Source organism: Lepeophtheirus salmonis, chromosome 14, assembly GCF_016086655.4.
Source record: "Lepeophtheirus salmonis chromosome 14, UVic_Lsal_1.4, whole genome shotgun sequence".
NCBI lineage: Eukaryota > Metazoa > Arthropoda > Copepoda > Siphonostomatoida > Caligidae > Lepeophtheirus > Lepeophtheirus salmonis.
In genome coordinates this window covers 18,314,848-18,331,376 of record NC_052144.2, presented here as the reverse complement: position 1 = coordinate 18,331,376, position 16,529 = coordinate 18,314,848, and the positions used below count along the sequence as shown (strand labels likewise).

The following is a 16,529-nucleotide window of genomic DNA, read 5'->3' as shown; positions in this document are numbered from 1 at the left end:
ATAAAATTTATTCATTTACAGCGGTGTTTAGAATTATTATACACTGTTCAAGCTTTGATTAAAGTAAGTTTTCTAAATGACAAAGAGTTTCAATTTTCTCAGATTGACATATATCCTTAAATTTGCCTTCGATTATAGTTGTGTCATGATAACATATAATAAATTTTAGATTATCAAATATTTGAAGACATTGCAAAATTTGGAGAACTATTCCATGAATAAAGTGTAATTGGAAACTTGTTCCATTTGTTATAAGATGAGGTTCAAACAGCAAACAACTACAATCGATTTTTTTTAAATATCTAATAAGGATACAGTATTATTTATTTCAAAATAAATTACTTATGATTTTAGTTAACAATTATATTTATTTTGAAATTGGTAAATATTACAAAAATAAATAAACATTAGAGCCCCAAAAAGACATATGCACGTTTGCATTGGCCTCAAAAAATCTTGTATTTTATTACATAGTATCCAAATTTAAATCAGTTTTTCTCGAAGCTGGACTGGTTTTGAGTAGTATTGCCTCAAATATAAATGGAACTCCATCCTTCTTTAGCTAGTATTTTCCTATTAGAGTTGGAGTCTGTTGGCTCAGTATAGTCCTTGTTTCTAAAATGTTTGCTATATAATCATAAATTTTTATTCCGTTCTTAATATTTTCTATAAGTAAAATAATATAAACTTTCCGTATTGATCCATTTTTTCAGAATTAACATAAATATAATTGAGTAAACTATAAAAGAGAGTTTTATTTTTATACGTAGTCTGATACAAAAAATATTGTCTTCCTTTGGATTGCCGGAGTAACCTTATCAACACTTTGAAGAATAACATGTATACAATATTGTTAATTAATTACTAATAATTTGGTTACTGTTTTTTACAGCTTAAGGTATAAATTCCCAGCAAGTTCTCAGTATTATTCTTCGTCCTTTTTGAGCAGTTACATTTAAAATTATAGTTTTGACGTTTTAAAAAAGTTTTTTTTTTGTTTTACTTAAGCATACACTCAACTATCAAAAATAAAGAAAATATTTTCATTTGATTAAGCTAAGTAATTTTATTAAAATAATAACTGTTTAAATAGTTCCACGATTGAACATTCTTTTTTTACATTTACAAAACCATCTGATTAGAATGTGTAGCCTTGCTCTTTGGATATATTTTTTTTAACTTGTTGTCAACAATGAATATTCTTTATTAAACAGATAAATTTATGTAAATTGAAAAGAAGAAAAAAAATGCTTTAAATTAATCATTTTGGTTTATAATAATTATTATTGAGCAAATACGAACATTTTATTTATTATTTGAATATATTATTACCTTTCTGAACTAATAAATCATGAAATTCTAAAGACCTGTAATAATAAGAAAGATTTTATGGCCACATGGGGGGAATACTAAAGGAGTGATTGGCTGAAAAAAAAAAGAATTGATATCATTTTTTATTCAATTCCTTCAAGAGGGGAAATAAAGAAAAACAAACCTTAATGTATGCGTGATTATTTCATTTGTATTGGTAAAAAATATTTTTTTTACCTTTGACTCTTATAGATTCTTATATTGGACATTACTTTATTATTAAAAAAAATATATAATACATTTCTGACGTAACAGATTGCATAATGAACCAAAATAGAAACATGTACAAAATCTAAATATTTTTCATCTAGTAGCAGTAAAAACAAAAATAAAAATGTCATTGGACCAAGAGTCTAATAAATTTGGTATTTATACCTTTTTCAAGATGACTAACTACCAAATTGATGATGTCATAATTGAAATTAAGTTTTAAAAGCATATTTTTGAATGCGGGATGTAAAATTAAACAAAATAAAATTAATTAAGGGTTTAAATTTGTAATAGCTGAATTTTGCAAGTAAGTTGATATTTATATTTAAGAAAGTAGCTTTATTTGTTGTCTGAATCTGGTTTTGTTTTTTTGTGCCTGCCTAGTCTTATCTCATCCTTACAGATTAAAAAGTGATTTCGTATTTTTCACTTTATTTCAATGCTTAAAAAAAGTGTTACAATCATCTAATTGAAGCCAAATATGTCCCACTTCTGTTCGATAACTTGTTGCCAATGATAATCCAACTTCATAATTCCCTTTTCGTAGAAGCTCCTGCTTTCGTTTATGATATACATCATGGAGCACTATATAAAGTACACGTCTGACTAGTTTTTTTTACATGCATACCTCCATAAATAATGACTTTCCTTTATCAATATAGAAAGGAACTATTCTGTCTCTGGTTCGAACTCATTATATAGTGAGATTTTGATAGTATGACCAAATTTTTTAGGATATAATACTATAATGATTACATGTTCTGCTTTTATAGTAAAAAAACATTTAATATTTTGATTTAAAAATTCAAAAGGAACATAAATTTTAATAAACAATTAACAATAACTTCTCGTTTATATAATTTCTTTATATAAATGATGGGGAAAAAAGTCATTACATTTATTTTGTTTTAATTTAATACTTTATAAGAAGTGTTAGAGTCATCGGATTTAAGCCAAGTATGCCAGTTTTGTTCAATAACTTGTTGCCAACGAGAATCCAACTTCATTATGCCCTTCTCGTAGAACCCCTTGTCCAAATTTGTAAGAACTCGGACAATCAATTTTCACAGGCCTCTATTGACGCCAAATTTGTACCCCCAAGCGTGTTGGCTATAGAAATGAACAGGCTGTTGTCACTTGGTGCGAGGTTTGGACTGTAGGGTGGATGCATAAGAACTTCCTAACCGAGCTCCCGGAGCTTCTGGCACATCATGAAAGATGTGTGGAGCCTGGCGTTATCTTGATGATATTTTGTTATCTCCTATTCACCAATGCTGCCACATTCTAACGGTCGAGTGAGCAGAAAAAAAAATTGCTCCAATCACTTTTGCCTATCATAAACCAAAAGGGGGTCGGCTCTATATATATGGCAAATTTTCTTGGCTGCTCTTGACGCGATATTCCTTTTCAGGTAATGTAAATGTCAAATATGGCAAATTTCTTTGTTTGAGACCTTCATACTCGACGAACGATAATTCGCGACTAAATTGGTAAAGCACAATACCGTCCAAAAAGCGTTTGTAGTATGCAGTCAACCCTTTGAACACATCTTATTTTATTCATTATTGTGACCAATAATCAACAAAATATTCCTATATTTAAAAAAAATGGCGGAAAATACGAAATTACCTTTTCCCCAATAAAAATTGCAAGTTTGATGATATTTTGAATAAATAGAATTTTTTTATTAAAAACAAAATTGATGTGCACAAATATATATCTCTCTTTATTGAGATGTAGCAAGCAACAAGACTTCAGATTAAAATTAAATTTAAAGGGTCCAGAGAAAATGTCATTACAGCTAACTAATAGCATGATTACATAAAAATGCTACTAATGACCTTTTAACGTGAATTATTGTTAAATGCATGTATATTCATGCATTTTAACAGATGTAATTTATTGTTATTTGTTATTAATACAAATTTGTAAATGGTTGTAATATGAAAGTTATATATATATATTTGCCGTTTATTTAATTTTGTATATTTTTTAATAAATAAATTGAAAACAATATGAAATCAAAACAACTTAATTATGGGGTTATTAAAGCCAGAAAAGAACCCCCAAAATTTGGCAAAACATTTGGCCTAGATTCTTAATTTATTTTATATTGGAACAGAAAAAAAGTCATTAAAAAATTGTCCATTCCCCTAGAAATATCTTTATTATGGCCCCAAAAAGGTATATTTGTCTCAAGTAAGACTCAAGATAATAACTTTTATAAAAAATAGTGATATGTCAAAATACAGTAAATAAGATACGGATTTCAACTTTTAAAAAATTATGAGACTAGATGTTTAACTAGATAATTAAATGTAGTTGAAATACTAGTATTTGATATGTCACTGGTCATTCTCTTAATCAATTGGCCACTATTTATTTGTAGTAGTTAACTAATTAGCGAGTTAGTTGAAGCTACAAGCTGAATGCTCAACCCTGATAAATTCAATTATTAATGTTCTACTCTAGGGGTTTATGAGGGAAAAAAATGATATGAACAAAATTATTGGTCATATTAGCACCCTACCGATTTTGATAGAAATGATCATTTGCCTATGATGTATAAAACTATAGAACAGATGACATGTATTTGCTAATGGAAACCTTTATCTAGTTCTGATTTATCAGCAATAAATAACTCTTACTCCAAAAATAGTGGTTCATTCATAAATAATTAATACATCCTCATTAATTTGGAACTATTGCTTACTGCCAAAGGGTACAAATTTTCACTAACTTAACGCACGACCATGTCTAATTATATTATTACAAAAAGAAATTGATATTTTTTGCCTCTTAATGAAACTTAACTTCTATTTTTACAGTCTGAGTGCCACACATTATAAAAATCAAAGCTATGTTGCTGCAGCTTGTATATGGTATAAATTTTTGTACAAATTAAGCTTACACGCACAAAAGTATATCATAAAATAGTACAAAAACTTAATACATGTATATATTTCTTGATGACGATCAGGCGTTTAGTTTGTCTAGTTTCGGAGGAGCACTCCCTTAGGGGAATATTTAAAAAAAAAAAAAAAAAACTCTATCCATCAATTAGTTTGGAGTCTATAAGTTGCATATAAACAGATGGAACTCTACAAAAATACTTATATTATGTATGTATAAGATACAGGTATATTGAACATAAATGTCATAAATATCAAAAATGCCTTATTTTATATACATTAGGGTGATCGCTCTGTCCTGGGTTTTTTTTTTTCTCCAAAAAGTTAATGGATGTGATTGGCTTTTAAGGATTGAACAATATTTTGCGCTTGCACATTTAGATTAAACATATTTGATTATTTTCATTTTATTGCATAACATAAACAATACATATATTGTTTAACAAATTTGAATAATTTATAATTTCTTTATAAATAGATTTTTATCACATAGAATTAGATACAATCTTTTGTTATCCTTTTGATTTTTCGCTGGATTTAGATGTCCCCACGACAATTATCGACTAATTGTTCTCTGTTTTTAGAGAGGGTTTTCTTTTTTTTTTATGTGCCTACATAGTCATTGAAAAGGTTCACTTCCCTCTTTGTGGTATAATTTACATCATATAGGTTTTTCACGATTGATTTTATAATAACAAAATGGAACATTCATTTTGCACCAATGAACTCAAGACAAAAAGGAATATGTCTTTGATCGCAAAATCCAAAACTGAACTCATCTGAATTCTAAAATATCTGAAATTTTAGTAATTCGGGATTATTATCGTTCAGAGTGATTTTTTACTCTTTCAACGATCTTCAAATTAAAAGTAGGATTTATAAAACTTACATATCTAAAAGTGTGTTTCATAATTATTATGTATTCTGTATCCTGTTCTAAACTCAATATATTTCCATGTTTAGACTGAAAAATGATTAAAAATGACACTTTTTTAGATCTTTATAGCTTATTCATAATGATGGGGAATATCATAGCTTATATTATGGAAAAGTATTTAATATATAATTTTAAAAAATATGTACATTTAAGGATTTTTGTTCTGTTTTGTATTTTTTATGTGATCCAGTTTTGAAATATTAAAATTATCTAGTCATTGTAAATGGATTTCTTTATTATTTCGAATGTGGTATATCATTCCTAAGAAAGGAGTCCACTTATGAGCCCCCCACACCCCAAAAATTGTTCCTCTGTGTAATCAATATCACCTGTACGATTTCAATTTATGTGCAAGTGTCTCTAAATATTCAGAACTGATATTTAATATTCGAAATAACGCCCAACTATTTGGACAGCCATAAAATATAGTAATCATTCATTTTTTTTAAGTACATGTGAAACTTTTGGTTTTTAAATCCAGATTCATGTTTATTTGAACATTTAAAAGAGTTTTCTATTGAGATAATTTTGCTAATATTCCTCATTTCTGCTACTCGTCAAGAGACTCTCTATACAATGGTAATAAAACTAATTCTTCTTTTAAATACCACATATACAACCCCATTACTTTGATAGCGGCTTCAAACAAAATACGCTATACATTTTTATATTAAAGAACGTCATGAATTATATTTAAATCTATTCATAGGAGTTGAAGACTGTGGAGTTATCTACCAAGGAGTGTAACAATATACAAAGAATTGTCCATTCTTTAACAAAATATATATATAATTGTCAAAGGTAAAAAACTGTTCTTTGAGGCAATAAATTTATTCAAAATGTATTTAGTATCATTTTAGTTGAGTATAACATTTTTCCATCCACTAAGCATTGTGTAGACCTCCAAATCTTATATATTTTTAGATGTGCTTCCTCATGATAGACCGGCGAGCAAAATAAATTCTTCAATGCTCCTAATAAAGAAACTTACGAACTTTTTCATGTATCCTCAGAATTTGTAAGCAATCTTTCTCCAATATTGTCTCTACATGCAAGCCACAGTAACTATCTATTCACCCTTTGTTGAATATATATGCAAGCCACAGATAGTTTTTCTAGTATTGGGTGCTGTTGTGTCCAAAACTGAGTATATCAAACTTCAAGATTATGCAAATGGTCAGCAAGATCGAAAGATATTGGGGTAGAGAAATTACCCTAATATAACTGTCTAATATATACACTACATATCTATTTTTTTTCTTTGTTTTATATTTATATATTTTCGTTCCCTCTATTTTTGATATGCTTCTTATTCATAGCTAATGCAGTGATAGGAACATATATGTAGATATCAAAGTTATATGCTTACAAATTGAGTGAAATATTATGTCAAAAATTAACATTACAATTAGATATTTTTTAATTGTTAGCTTAAATTATGGCCTTGTTGTTTTGGGTTTTCTTGAAATAAAAATATGTACCAGGATTACGTCCAAGGCAGTCGCAAAGGTCAGACAATACCGGGCCATGCAAAATTATTTACCGATGATGTAAATATACTTTTTAAGAGGTTTTGTGGCAACCAATCTGATTGTTTCGTATTTTTACTGTTAAAATAAACAAAACTCCTTCCTGTGAGAGCGTAACAACTTCCCCACGTGAGACCATGCCCAATCAGGAAACAAAGAGGATCGAAATTGCAGCCCTCCTCCGAGCGGGAGTGCCTCATAACAACATTAAGGAACAGGTTGGGGCCTCGTTGAAGACAATTTACAACGTTTCCAAGCGCTTGGAGGCTGGGGGTGATCTCAAGCATTCCCCTGGGGCTGGCAGGAAGCCCACTGTCTCAACAAGGCAAGTAAAGGTAGTGTTCAAGAGGACTCCCAACAGGTCCATTGCTGACATGGCCAGAAAGATGGGAACGTCGAGATCAACTGTTTCAAGGTCATTGAAAAGGGCTGGAGGAAAGTCCGTTGAAGCGTACTGAACGCCCTCTGCTAACTGAACGTCCGCGAGAAGTCAGACTTGAGCGTGTCAGGAAAATCTTGAATGATATCAAGAGCTCATCTGGACGCATCATCATTTTTTCAGATGAGAAAACTTTTACGGTCGATCCTATTTTCAACAGGCCAAATGACCGTGTTGTGACCTTTGGAGATGTGCAAGATAAGCACCGCTATGGGCAACAACAAAGCACCCTGCTTCGGTGATGATGTTGGGTATCGTGGCCTCCAACGGGTAGGCCATGAAGCCGGTATGGTTCCCCACTGGCTACAGATTAACAGTGGAGGATTATGTGAAGATTCTGGAGTCCAAGGTCCTTCCGTGGATCAAATCTATAGTCGGCAACTCTCCTTGGGTTTTTCAACAAGATGGAGCACCTGCCCACGCTTCTAAGAAAGCTCAGGAGTGGGTCAAGGACAACATGAACTTTTGGCCCAAGGACTACTGGCCCCCTCAGAGCCCAGATCTGAACCCACCAGACTTCTCTATCTAGGCGCACGTGGAGACCAAGGCCTGCAAAAAACGACGCAAGAACATAAATGCTTTAAAGGCTGCTGTCAACAAGGGCTGGGCCTTCATGGACATCGTTTACATCCAGCAAGTCTGTGGCAGCTTCAGCCGTCGCCTGACCAGTGTCATTGAGTCAAATGGTGGCTACATTGATTAAATTTGATCACAAACTATTTTATTATTCTAAAAATGTATGAATAAATTGTTTCTCAAGTCATTCGAAATGTCATTATTGTCCGCGATATGTTCTGAACAAAAATCGGTAAATAATTCTGCACGGCCCGGTAATTGCAAAGAGCGTATCCCTGGGATGTAATATCTCAAGAAAAATAACAGAAGTTGCAATAAAGGAAATGAAATGTGAAGAAGTCTTTTTTTGAAGCGGGGTTGAAGATTGCCTGACCTTTATTGTGTCTCACAACCTTTCCTCCTAAAAGAAACCTAAAAAATCCTTGAAATCATTTGGTATTTAGCTATATAAGTACCTACAGCTATATATCCCTTAACTACTCCCAGACTATCATTGTCATAAAATTATTTTTGCACAATTTTTGAAATCCATTACATATATATATCTCATGATATTAAAATCCTATATAGTTTTTTATTCGATACAATATGTTTTTATGTATATTTTATTAAAAGTGTAGCTATACATTTGTATATATATTCTTCATAGAAATAATAAGATGCCCAATATATATATATATATACAACAAAGGATCAACAGGCAAATTGTATTCCTGTCCTTACTGAAAATAGAGCAAAGTATTTTACATTAGGTTATTATTCTGTTTATTTATCAAAAATGATAAGTCATGAAATAACTATGACGCATCAGGTAAAATGAGGGAATGGGAATTTGATAAAAATAAAACAAAGTGTATTTTTGTGTTACAGGTAACATCCTGATAGGTATATCATTTATAACTGTTACTAAAAATATCGAAAACTGAACTGCTTTTTAATGGGCATAGCGGTTTTTTTTTTTTTGATTGACTTTTTATTATTATCCTTACTTTATATTTTTACTTTTTAGATCGTTTGTTCTTTTACTTTTATTGCTATTTTAAATTTTGACATAGACCCGGGGAAAAAAGGGATAAATATTTATTATTAAATTTACGTATTTCTTAATATACAACTTTTTGGATTGGGTTTATGTTCGTATAAAAAATTATTCTTATATTAAGGTTATTTTTACTATAAATTAATTTTTTCAACAAAAAAATCTTGATTCAAATTGTCTACTTTGTTACATATCTTCTATAAATAATATATATATACATGAATTATTCAGTTTTAATCCTTTTGGGACATTCTCCAAATTACACTCAAAAGGATCCAGTCACAATTAATGAAAAAAAATATGTCATAATATATTTGAAAGGCTATATAAGAGGTACATAAAGTCTCTGAAATTAAATGAAGGACATTGTTTCTGAATTGATTGTTGAATCTGGGAACAAGTAAGGAAATTATAAAAAGTCTATTGAACAAAAATTCTAGTTTATTTTATTTCATTTTTTAATCAAAATTTGAAAAAAACTCGGAAAGAAATGCAAATTTATCTGTTCTTGTATTTTTTATTCCGCAAATTTGAATAAAAGTTTGTTGTTGACAGAATTACATCAATTATATGTTAACTAGCTGTAGTACCCGACATTGCCTGGAGTAATTTGGCCTTGGTTGATTGACTATTTTTAATTTCAAAATATAGAAGATCCCTCCCCAACAAATTTTTGGGTGTTACTCTCCGTTTTTAATGGCACACGTAACTACTCAATACTCAAATATTATCTCCTCAAAAATAAAAAAATAATAATAAGAGTTTGAGAAAAAAAAAATGCGATTATATGATTGATGATGAGCCAGGTAGTAATTTAGTCTCTAGAACGCTCACTTGCTATGCTTTATCTTGTTGCTAAACCTCATTCATTTCACATTAGGTATTTTTTATTCCATAAAACAAAAACAGGTCTTCTTGTATACATACTCGATTCCGTATGTACACACCTGTAATATTTCAATAATAGAACTACATTATTATTTCTTATAATAAAAATATGTAATATGATTTACATCAAGGTTCACTATATACAGGTTATCCTGTTTACATGCTCGATGCTACATGCTAAACTACATATACCGTATGCGTCATAAGTCTTTGTAAACTTTTTATTCAGAGAATAACGTTTAAATTTCACGAAAGTTTCATAAAAAAGGGATAAATAAAAAGAAACCGGTTTTCTTTTGGGTGTTTATTGGAGAAATAAAACTAGCCATTGGTCTTTTAGGAGTTTCAAAATACAGAAATGGAAAAACTTCCTCAAAAAGTCATTGTGTTTCTCAAAGCTGGTGATTATCCCTCTATGATTGCATGTAACTTCAGTAACAGTAGAACCATTCTATAGAACGCCAAGAAGCTCTTCAACGAAACCGAATCCTTTGTCGATTGTCACAAGTAGGGAAGACCTAAATCTCTCCGCACAGAAGGCCTCATAAGGAGTGTAATGGCAATGATACAAACGAACCTTTGTGACAACATCTGCCAAATATGTAGGGACCTCAGAATTCACAAAACAGCCGTCCAGTGCATCTTACAGGAGGATTTGTGCCTCAAGTCTAGGACAGTCACAAAAGTTGAGGGTTTCAAGGCTTAACAGAGACAAAAAAGGCTTGAAAAATCGAAAAATCCTCCTTAATAAAGTGAAGAAACCCAATTGGAACGTCCTCATTTTTTCGGATGAAAATTTTTTCACAGTCGACCTGGTCAGCAACTCTTGCAGCCTACGGTAGACACCCTCAGAAAAGTTTATCCTAATTTTCGAACGCGAATGAAGCTCTGTATTGTGGCAGAGGGTGGAATTTTTGAAAAATAATAGAAATTCAAATACCCTTAATCTCCTTTTTAATATTTTTTTTTTTTGTATCACTAATATTATTCCTAGACTTATCTTTCTTTCTAATAAAGTAAAAAGTGTACAAGGACATATGCCGCATACAGTATATATGGTACAGATAAATTTTGTTTGATTGTAGATGGGTTGAAAAATATATTTTGGTTTGGTAAATATTTGTTAGACATTGCTTTTATGTTGACACATCACCCCATTTGCATACTGTCAACATTTTTTGATGAAATATTAGATTTTTTTTTCTCAACATTTCATATATTTCATATGAGTTTATTTGACTGTGAGGAAAAAAAAACTTCAATTTATGTTACTTCAAACAGGAAAAATTTCTTATATCTTTTTAAATATGTCTATTTTATTCAGCCTACATAGTTCAAGCATATATACTTGTATATATCTGTGTATTTCACAGTATATCATTTACAGTCTTTTAAAGTTACTTTATTTTAAGAAGGCGTGTATATATATACAATGTACATATGAAAATTTAGATAGAATGAAATAAAAAACTATAAACGCGGAAATTTATTTAATCTTATGCATAAATTTCTTTTTCGAAAATAGAATATTTATTTTTATTTATAGAATAATCTTCTGCGTTATTAGGATTTCCAATGAACATCAGTGGAAGAGGGTTACCGCCTTTCTTCTATGAAAATCTCTTTATGACTCATTTCTCTTAACTCTCCTAATACAAGTTTCGAATCTACTCTTTCAAAAAAATAAAAAAAGTTATAAAAGTTAATAATGTCCCATTTTTACTCTCATTTTTATGGGGAATTAATATTGTCAATTAGCCTTAATGCGTTCATTTTAGAAGGATACTTTCTTTTTTACTGTGATCATGATGTTTGTAATCTTTCAGTAAGGACTTTTATTATATGGTGTTGTAGAAAGTATAAATCCATGGAGGAGATGTAATTGACAAAATATATACGATTAAAATCTAATGTCCTTTATCCAGGTTAATTGCTGATATCAAAATAAATCCATAGAATTAGTGTTTCGGGTTATGAAACTAAATAGTCATGCATTGAATAAAGTCATTGTAAATCAACAGTTACTGTTTTTAAGGACATGGGAATCCTTGACTTGTGAAAAATGGTTTAAGTCACTAATTGAAAGTATAAATCTTAGTTAATGTATATTATTTTGAAGAAGTTAAAAAGCTTATATTGGCTTTATTATTGTTTTCCTTCTTAATCAAAATTGACATTATATATTGCTACCTGTTTTTCCTTCCCTAATTAGCGACTTGATCAGCTAAATTTGAATTAAATCTTGCGCCATACTATTGAATACAACTCAGCTCATAGTTTTAAATACATTTTACAATTGATATATAGACCAAACATGCTTAGAAAAAGAGTGAGACAGGTTTTATATAATTAATATTAGGAGTGTATCATAATGATAATCTACACTTCTTATCAGAAACCACCAAGTCCAGTCATTCTTCAAAGTTGAGAAAGCCTTTAGCAAATAGATCACCATGCTCATCAACTATTTGATGGAATGTCTACCCTAGGTATTGTTGTCCTTAATACCAGAGCAAAAATATAGTGAATGACAAGAATCATCTCCTTTTTTTGGTTACTGTGAATTTGTCTTGCAACTGTCTCTGCAAATAAGATATAAGAATCCACCTGAATAGCTCGTTCTTTCATCTGAATAAGGACGATTGTGTGTTGTTTACTGCAGTGTTAACTTTGCCACCTATTTTAAGTTTTGTCTCGTCCTCGTCAGCCAATAGTTTTCGTCTGTAATTAGTCTCGTCTTCATCAGAATTTCGTCTGCATAGGAAACAATTTTTCTAGTTTTATTTATACTTTCTTAGTCATAAATAAAGCTTGAAAAATGGGGTTTTAATGTACAGAAAAATATGTCAATACGGCCCAAAGTAGGTTTATAACCCGCAACCCAATAATTGTTATTGGTAAAGGTAACCCTTATTCGATACTCTATTTACTTTTTCTGCACAGAGGTTGTGCAATCTACAAGCTTAGTTGCTCATAAACAACGCCAATTCACTATTTTTTTATATGACTTCAAGAATATAACCACATATTTTACTTATATGATCCATTTGACTTCCTACTGGGTTTGCATAGGCGGTCACAGGTAGGTCTCCAGGGGCTCTAGCCCTCCCTAAATTATGGATATTTTGTTTTCTATTAGAAATTTGTTTCCGTTTTTCTGGCAACAGAGCAAAAAATTTAATATATAAATTTTTTTCTTACAAATAAAATCATCTCTGTGTAGCTATGGATTTTTGGAATTTTTTCAAAAAAATTTATATTTTAAATTAAATTTTTAAAATTTTTGTGAATAACTACGGATTTTTGAAATTTTTTCAAAAAAATTAAATTTTTGGATATTTTCAAAAAATTCCAACAACCAAGCCCCCCTCAAAATATGCTCCTGCGGGCGCCCCTGGGTCAGTATCAAGAATTGGGGGGCGCAGGAAATAGTTAATTGATTCTTGCATAAGGGGTTCATTTGATAAATATAACGATTTGGCAGTAGGTTATGAACCTACTCCGGCCCATATTGATATATTGCACAACTTGTGGGCTAATGAAATACTTATGCTATGGGCAATGAGCAAAATGGTCGTTAGAGCAGGCAACGTGCAGAAAGTGTGGGCAATCTATAAAATTTCCATTAGTGTGGTCATATTACGTTAATTAATATTGTAAGGTAAAATGATTATGGGTAATTTGAATATTAAAATAATCATTGCAAGTAATTTGATCGTTAAGGATTATATTAGGGTACAATTTCGTTGCCAAAAATTTCATAATCCAGTGTAGGGATGTCCTACCTGTGGATTGCGGCCTGCCTAACGTTTAGTTGTGGCATACTACTCATTCTTACTCAATATCATCAAAACGCGTAGAACGCTCATAATACGTACAAACATTGAAAAATATTTGATGCTTATATTTTCTGAGACTCTAAGAGGGTTGCCTGATTTTCTTTTTCAAGCAGTTTGGCCTTGAAGAATTAGACTTACCCTTATTTTTTTACATTTAGTCTAAAATAGAAATAAATATGTTTAACAGTTTTGTTTTTTGTAGAAATGTTTTCAAGAAATTTAACTTAATAGGTTCTGAGGCCCATTAAAATATTTTTAGTGACAATGCAGCCAATTTTATTAAAATGTTAAACATCTCTGATCCAGTGCATTCTCATTGAAATTTATATTGTATTCAGACAATCAAACTATAGTATGATAAGAAATTATCACAAGAGAACCAATTTTATTTTCAAAATATACATCGGCCAACAGGTTGTGGAGATGGCAGCTGGTCTTTCAGGGGGATCAAAAGCTATCACCAGTACTATCCTGAGTATCAAAGGCCTCCTTTCAAATATATTATAATACACACTGGCCTACAGGTTACGCTAGTGAACCGCTTATCCACAAGGGGGATAAAAATCGATCGTTACTACTATGTTGAGTATCAAGAACCCCTTCCAATATAATATAATGTATTCCAAATTGTACAAGTGAACCACTGGACCAAAAGATGCATCATTAGCCCCCGCCAGCGCTTTCCCGAACATGTAGGGACCCTTTCAATATTTTATAACACATCCCAGCCCATGGTTTGTGGAAGAGAACCGCTGGTTGAAAAGGTGGGTCATTAGCCCCCGCCACCGCTTCATTGAGCATTATGAATCCCTTCTAAATGTCTGTTATAATCCAGGAACCACGGGTTGTGCAAGTGAACTTGGGAATGGAAATCCCCATCACTCACAATCTCGGAAATCATATGAGAGAGTAAATGTGTGTAGACATTCAATACATTTTTTTGATCTGGCAACGTAACAACAAGACAAGCAAGTTGTCTTATGGACAGTGGTTTTTTCAGTATGCCATGTTCCAAGTATCGACTATAGAAAAAAAGATTCCCGCTACGTCTTGGCTATTTTGATCCATGTAGCAGAGAACTGATAGAGAAGGAAGTTACATTGCGACTGATCAAATCAATTATGTCGGATGGAAATGAACAAGGCTTTAAGTGGAGCAATTGCACAGACTCCAAACCCATAAGTTCATCTTCAAAAAAAAAAAAAAAAGGGGGCACCTCTGTAATAGCAAATGCGATAATAACACAACAGGCTGCAAAAGTAGTTTATTTGGTGAATGTGTTTATGTTTAGGATATATTAAGTAAAAAATATTCAGGTAATATTAGATATGTTAGGTATATTCAAAAAATGATTTTTTGAAATTATTACATTTGATTTTGAAAAGTATATTTAAATAAGTTTTTTGTTTATGTCTATTTTGAACAAACTAATAATACTTTTATGAAATATATAACTATGTAGTTCGAATATTATTAAATAGAATCAACAATTTTTATATCAATTTTTATTAGATCTTTATTTGTTGCTGTAGTCATCCTGATATGCCCAAATTTTATCACGTTCATTCAAATTGTTCACTTTTTTAGCTTAAGTTTTAGTATTAAAAAATAGCTGAACCTCTGGCTGCAGAGGAGCTGCATGACGGTCATAACTCACTTCCAAAGTTACATATGTGTACCTTTAAATAGATTATTAAGTATAATACCAAAAAAGATTAAGAGCTCTACTAATAACGACTTACCTTTTCGACCAGCGTTCACTTGCCCAACCCATGAGCTGTGGTGTATAATATGATATAAGGGATCCTTCATGCCCAAGGAAGCGGTATCCGTGGGTAATAATCCACTTTTTGAGATTGTAGTTATTTTACACAACCCGTGGGTGGGTGTATTATAGGATATCAAAAGGGGTCCTTGATGCTCAGGGAAATGGTGGGTAATGATCCACCTTTTGGACTAGTGGTTCACTTGTACAACTGGAGTTTATTATAATATTTTAGAAGGGGTATGTAATACTAATGATGGTGATGGAGATAGGTAATCCCTGTTAGGCACCAGCTGTCCACTGGGGCAACCTGTTGGTTGAGGTATATTTTGCAAAATAGATTTGAGTCTCTCGTGACAATTTCTTAACTTACAATAGTTGTATTATGTAAACACTATGAAAATATACTAGAGAATCAAATTGTATCATAATCAAATCCTAAACGATCAAATAGTTTAGCATTGAATTGTTTAATAATCAAATTACTTACAATCATTTCACCTGACAATGTAAATGAAGTTAAAATGGCCATTGAACACTCTATTGGAAATTTTATAGATTGCCCGGGGAGTTTGCAACATGCCTGCTCTGATGGAAATTTTGCACATTGTTCAATCTCACGTGAATTTTGCACATTGCCGGTAACACATATGTACATACATATTACAAAGACACTTAACGAGTAATTAAATTTAATACACTTTACATATTGCACGAACCATCGGCATCAGTAATTGCAATGATATTTTTTGGGTTCGTAATCGTAAGCCACTAGTTCTTGTCGGAATTTCATCACTGTCAAAATATAATCTTCGCGAGACATCGTTATTATTTCGTCGTAGTTATCTTTTATTTCGTCAGAGTTTCGTCTTGGTCATGTTTTTGTCAGATTTTCGTCTCGTCTTCGGCATGATTTTTGTTACATTCTTGTCTTCGTCTCGTCCTCTTTATGAAAAAAGTTTTGTTAACGAAATTATTTCGTCTTGTCAGGCTTGACAAAGTTAACACTGATTTACCGATTGTG

At 31.2% G+C, this 16,529-nt stretch overlaps 1 protein-coding gene across 3 annotated transcripts in view; it reads left to right on the top strand.

Annotated features, from left to right (window-relative positions):
- Positions 1-16,529, top strand: part of LOC121129190 (probable 4-coumarate--CoA ligase 1) — a 292,268-nt gene that overhangs the window by 203,744 nt on the left and 71,995 nt on the right. The window lies entirely within an intron of this gene.